Genomic DNA, 6,014 nt, shown 5'->3' with positions numbered 1-6,014 from the left:
GCAAGATAAAAATCAAGAGGAAATCATAGTTTTGCTTTTCTTTTGCCTTTTATTATTGGCTTTACTCGAAGCAGTTTCAAGGCATTGCAATTCTTATCTAACAAGAATGTTGACATTATTTTTTTTACTATTTAATACTATTAGGCACAATGCCAATATGAAAACAAAAAATGTTAAATGCAAGCGCCTGTCACTTGCAATATGAGATGCTATCAATAATAATAAAAAAGTTAGTTTGCCTTTTTTTTTCCTTTTTGCTATTTGAAGTTAACAATAACACTACAAATGTCCCTGTTTATCATATCATTTATCATATCATATGCTAGAAGTTCCCATAAAATTTTGTATTGATTATGAAAAAACAAAATGACCACAAAAAACAAACAATTTTTGTATTTCATAAAAATATCTATGGGACTCACTCATTCTCATGTGATGTAATGAATCCTGCTGTCACTATAAATTAATCTCTAATTATAATTATAAATTAACTATAATTGTTGAACTGTATGATTCACAATCCCTAAAGTGGTGCCATAATTGCCAAGCTGGCCATTAATAGATAGCTGTCAGTGTAATTAGAGAAAATGGCTGGTTGCAGTGTGTGTGTTCTTTGAGCGTGCTGTTCCCTTTGTTCTATAGGATTTCATAGAATGGTAATTGGCCCTTTAAAAGTGATTTCTGTGCCTTTGTTATCTGATATTGACAACCTTGGGTCTGTAGCTACTCTTTGTTCATCAGCAATCACCCTATGTGACAACAAGTCTCGCTGGATCCTTTGAGAAAGTCAATTATTTGATGTTTAGTGTCGCATTTCGTGTGTTATTAGTACTTGTGAAACGTGGTCACTCTTCACATCATCACAAACTGTTGGATTCAGATTTCAGATCCTCAAGTGATTGAGCGCTTGTGATGCTTGTCTAAAGCGTGATGATTTCTAGTGGTGCTGAATTAGAAATTATCATCTAAAATCACTCGTAACTTAAGTTCAGACTTTGACAGTTATTTCCATTGTCTAATAAAGGATGAGTTAGTGCTAGAGGCGTTGCTGCCTTTCTCTTAAAAACCAAGCTACTTTGCTAAATAATAAGCTGTGTAAAAAAGAATTGTGGCGTTTATGTATAATTTTGAAGTTTCTATTGTCAGATTATTTCTTATGTCAAAAATTGCACAAATTTAATTTAATTTCTTAATATTTTTAACATGATTTTTAGAATCCTGACCTCAAGCCAGGATTAAAAATCAAGGACACCATCACCCTGGTAATCTAGAAAATTGAACATAACACTCTGCCAATAATGTTCTGACATCTTGGTTGCAATTATGGTTCAGTATGCTGTATCTGATGGCCAACTAATAACATTAATTGGCCCATTAATCGGGTTAGAGTGGTTGCAGGCTTTCAGAGTAGACATTTCCACAGACTCTAATCACATGATGTCGTGAAAAGATGTGCACTGATGAAGAAATCTAAGCGCAAAACAAGCCAAGCATGAATTCATAATTTATTCATCATCTTATCCAGCATCACCGGAAGACAGAGAATTTAAGAACCAATGTTAAATGAAAGGAAAGTTTGCCATGCATAGATTGCCAATTCATTGCAGAGCTGGCGCAGGCAGAAAAACAACCATACACACTCTTCCTGACAACTGCAATCAGTTGTGAATCACCAATTAAACTAACATGCATGCCTTTGAATCATCTTCGCAAACTGAGGAACCTTGAAAATGTGCAGACTGTAGTGATGAGCAGTTCAAATAATTTTTCAAACGCAATTTAACATTTTTGTAAGTTAAACCTCATTTTGTGTGCGTTTTAATGGTATTTTAATTAGTCTTTGCATGCAGTATTTACATTAGAATTACAAGAGTGGTAATGCAGAGCCAGAGATTGTGGGACTTAAAGATGCTTATGTAAGAAGTCTCATAAAACTGTTTTTGCTGCACACAGTTGATCTTTTTTGATAATAAGGCTGTTATTAATATGTATTTTAATTTTACAAATAAATCCAAATGTCAAACATTTTAGCCAAATAGGCACCATAAAGCCTATTGTTGTACCTAAGAAGGAAAAAATGTGCAAAAAATGAAAATAAATTTTTTTAGCAGGTCTTGAACTCCCTGAATACCAGACTGCTCAAAGTGCAATACTTAAATATTCTACTCTGATGCATTTTTGATGCATCTTAAGGTTTGGGCTAAATATGTGATTTATTATGAATCAAGAAATGATTTTAAAGTTTCTTTTTGCATGTGCTTTTTGTTTTCTTTGTCCAGAGAAAAAAAATTGGTGATGACAAACATTTAAGTGTGACAAATATAAACAAAGAAATGGTTAAAGAGGTAAATGACTGTTCAACCTAAAGCTCAATTAATAAAAGAAAAAAACAAAAAACAATTCATTCATTCACATAGCCAGTGGTGCTTATAGGCATGGAGGGTGTATAGGGTGTATGTGTATCTGTTTTTTCTTTTTGTCACTTTCCAGAGCCTAAACTCAGGTGGAAATGTGTCAGTCAGGTATCTCTGGATTCCTCCTTTTTGAAGAAATTATTTATTTTCTAGTTCTCAAGGACATAATTTACTTGCAAAATAAGTTATTTTTCAGCTCAGGGTGCAGCTCAGAGTTCTTCATGTATATTAAATTCACTTGAAAGGATGAAGCACAGTTGCTCACTGGAACACGAGAAACACCAACAAAAGTCCTGTCAAGTGAATAGAAAGGGGAATAGACGAGCTGAGCGTGTCTTTTCATCTTAAAGATGGATGCAGCTCCCTATTCAGAACTATTTCACACCTGGTTTTCATATTCAGACCATAAGATTTTGATGGAGAGAGAACTTAAAGTCTCATCAGTTTAAAAGGTATAATTTGAGGGTTTTAAGCAATCACAAAAGGTGAAAGTTTTAGTCAAATGTCACTGTAATTGATCTAATTGTCTGACCCTGAGCATGGAGACAGCGTGGTTGGGTTTCGAGATGAATTTTCATACCCAGAAAATTTCCTGCTGCATGTTTCAGCATTTATTTAAGAGGTTGAGGCTGTACTACCCTGAATTTATGAGAGGAAGAAAAATAAGTGCATTCAAAAGAATTAGTGTTGTTCATCTGAGGAGTGTGCAGGTTCCAGAATCTCAAGTACACATGAAATCACAACCCAAACTCCATTTTATGTGTTTTATGTTTCACAACACATAGTAGTGATTAATTTGGAAGTGAAAAGAACATGACATACAGCGTTTATAATTTTTTTTAGACAATGTAAAATCTGTTCTGTGCCTTTGATACTCTGTGATACCCATGGTAAACAGACATACGTGGAAATCCTGGAGAAAACCTGCTAGAGGCTGTAAAAGGCTGTAATCACAGCAGGTCTATAAAGTATTGAGTCAGGCATCTTGGTACATATCCTCCACACATTTCATATTGCAAATAACATGATTGAAATCCATTTATGAGTTTACTTTTACTAATAAATTTTGCACTGCTTTGTGTTGGTCATCATTTAAAAACCTAAAATCAATCAAATTCCAAAAAACTAAGTTTGAAGTTGCAATCTAGCAAAGTGTAAAAAAGGAAATGATTACTTAGGCAAGGTATTTTAGTTTTACCTTTGCTTTTCTACAGTACAAAAGCTTTTTGTCTTTTTTTTCCATGAACTTTTGAGACCAGTACTCCACAACAGGAAATTATCTTCAGGTGTTTTGTCACTGCTGGAAATGCTGCAAGATGTCACTTGATGCAGGCTCGACTGCTGAAATTGCAGTGCTTTTCTCAGAGGTGGTCTTATCTGAGTGCTTTGAGTTGGACCCTTTGCTGGACACATCTACAAAATGAACAAAGTCGATTGCAGTACAGAAAGGGGAGAGAACATAAATTGAGCTGAACCAAACACTTTTCTCTGACATGTAAGATTAAAGAGATTTTTACTTTGCAAAATTCCATTTTCCCAGGAAAATTAAATTAATCTGTATTATGTGCACAGCCTAAATTTTTTATAGCTTCTTACTGAGGATACTGGTTTTGAGAAACAGTGTCAATAATTACATGGGGAAGAGCTTTCCATTCATCACGTGTTTAACACATAATCACGGTGCAGGAGTCTCCATATGATTTGATAAGATTGAAAACTTCGCACACTGCATTTAATCAAGGCTCCACGTATTTTAGTCAGCAAGATGAGCTCAAACTGTGGCTCTGATACTCTTTCTTAATTTACTGTAATTCTTGCTATTTTCCCAAATGTATGGTAGGATCTACAAAATCAAACTTTTCTCACAGTCATTGAAGAAGTCCTTGAGAATAGAATAGGAATATTCTTTTTGTGACCCACAGGCAAAATATGGGTTTACCAGCAGCAAAGTGAAAGGCAAATTGAAACATTTACACAAAAGGTAAAAACAAAAAACATTAAATTATAACAATGAGAAACTGTAAAGTATAAATACTGCCCTTCGATTCAAACACCAAACTTGTGCTCTACCTTAAGTGCACCAGATTTTGAGCAAACACTTCACCATCATCACTCAGTAATTTGCAGCCACTGTTCATGCTGTCAAAGCTCTTCTTTGAGATGTTGCATAATTTAAGGTTTAAGAGAGCTGTGTTTTCTTCGCTGAAGCCTCTAAGAGAGCCGGGGCATTTCTTCAGGTCTTCTTTCATTACTGAGCCATATCACCTGGCTGGGAGAAGAATGTGCTTCACAGGAGAGGCCCATCATCAACCTCTTCATCCCTGTTCTTCTTTACTCCACCATCTGCTACGGCAAACACTTGTCCACAATATTTACAGTGAGCACCGTTTGCTGCGGCATTTCTTTTAAGCATTCTCTTTTTATACACTGCAACTTTTGTGTTTTATCATGAGTAATTTGCTGACAGTCAATGCATAAAGTCTGGACCTCATTCAGGTAGATATGCAAATAATTTAAACAGTAAAATGTTAAGATTTCTATCTTTACAACTCCTGAGTCACTCCTTCAGTCTTTTTGCTGAAATCAGATTTTTACTGCATTTAGGCGCTCATAAAGAGCTCAGGAGAAAAAAAGCATCATGAAGTAAGTCCTCTTCATTAGATTACTTTGCTACTGCCACAGCTGTTGGTCTTGTACTAGATTTTAAATGAAGAAAACTCTCATGAAAAAGCGCTCTCTCTCTTTGCTGGAGTTCGGAAAGTATATATTTTTTGTAGCTTTTTAACACCAACAACTGATCATATGTTTTCTTAAGATGTCAAAATATTGGACTCTTATCAAAAGACTGTTTCCTGAAATTGCTTAACAAATGAATCAACAAAGTATATGTTGTTTTGGTTTTTATTTTCTACACTCCTTCTGAACAATTAGTTTATTCCTCAGTGTGAAATTAAAAATGGAGAAATATTTTAAACAATTTACCATTGTCTTTATTTCAACAAAAAACAAAGTATACACATCTGCGTTTAAGAAACTGTCTTGATAAAAGTGACAGTTCTTCAACATTTTCAATATTGTGTTGTATTAGTACAGAAATCAACAAATTAAAACTTAGTTATTGCAGATAGACTGTTTTTTTTTAGATTTTACACAAATAATTTGGAGTTAAATTCCCCCCAAGAAACTATACTGACCATGCTTGTTAATGTCTTGATGGACTGTTGTTTTCTTTTGAACCTTGCTTAATCACATAAAGATTCATTTTTGAGTAAACATATTGTCGTGAGAACAGCTAATCTCCTCTGAGTCTTGAGTTGGTCAGCAGGCCCTCCTGGTCGCCTCACCATTACGACCCAGCAAAGATAAGTGGCTTCAGACAGTGGACGGATGGAATAAATTCACCAGCTTTTCTATGAAAAAAACACCTCAGGACTTGCATTATTACCCAAGATTCTCATTGAGGATTGAATTTGCAATGAAGCCTTGGCTGTGCTGCACTGCACTTACATGGAGTATTGCTGAGATCCTCAATCGATACCCTTATGTCAAAGAAGAAGCGGCAGAAATTGCATTTCCTAGAATATGTGGAGACTCATTGTA

This window comes from Poeciliopsis prolifica, unplaced genomic scaffold (assembly GCF_027474105.1).
Source record: "Poeciliopsis prolifica strain line A6 unplaced genomic scaffold, Auburn_PproV2 SCAFFOLD002, whole genome shotgun sequence".
NCBI classification, from domain to species: Eukaryota; Metazoa; Chordata; class Actinopteri; order Cyprinodontiformes; family Poeciliidae; genus Poeciliopsis; species Poeciliopsis prolifica.
Note: the sequence above shows the minus strand (reverse complement) of the source record.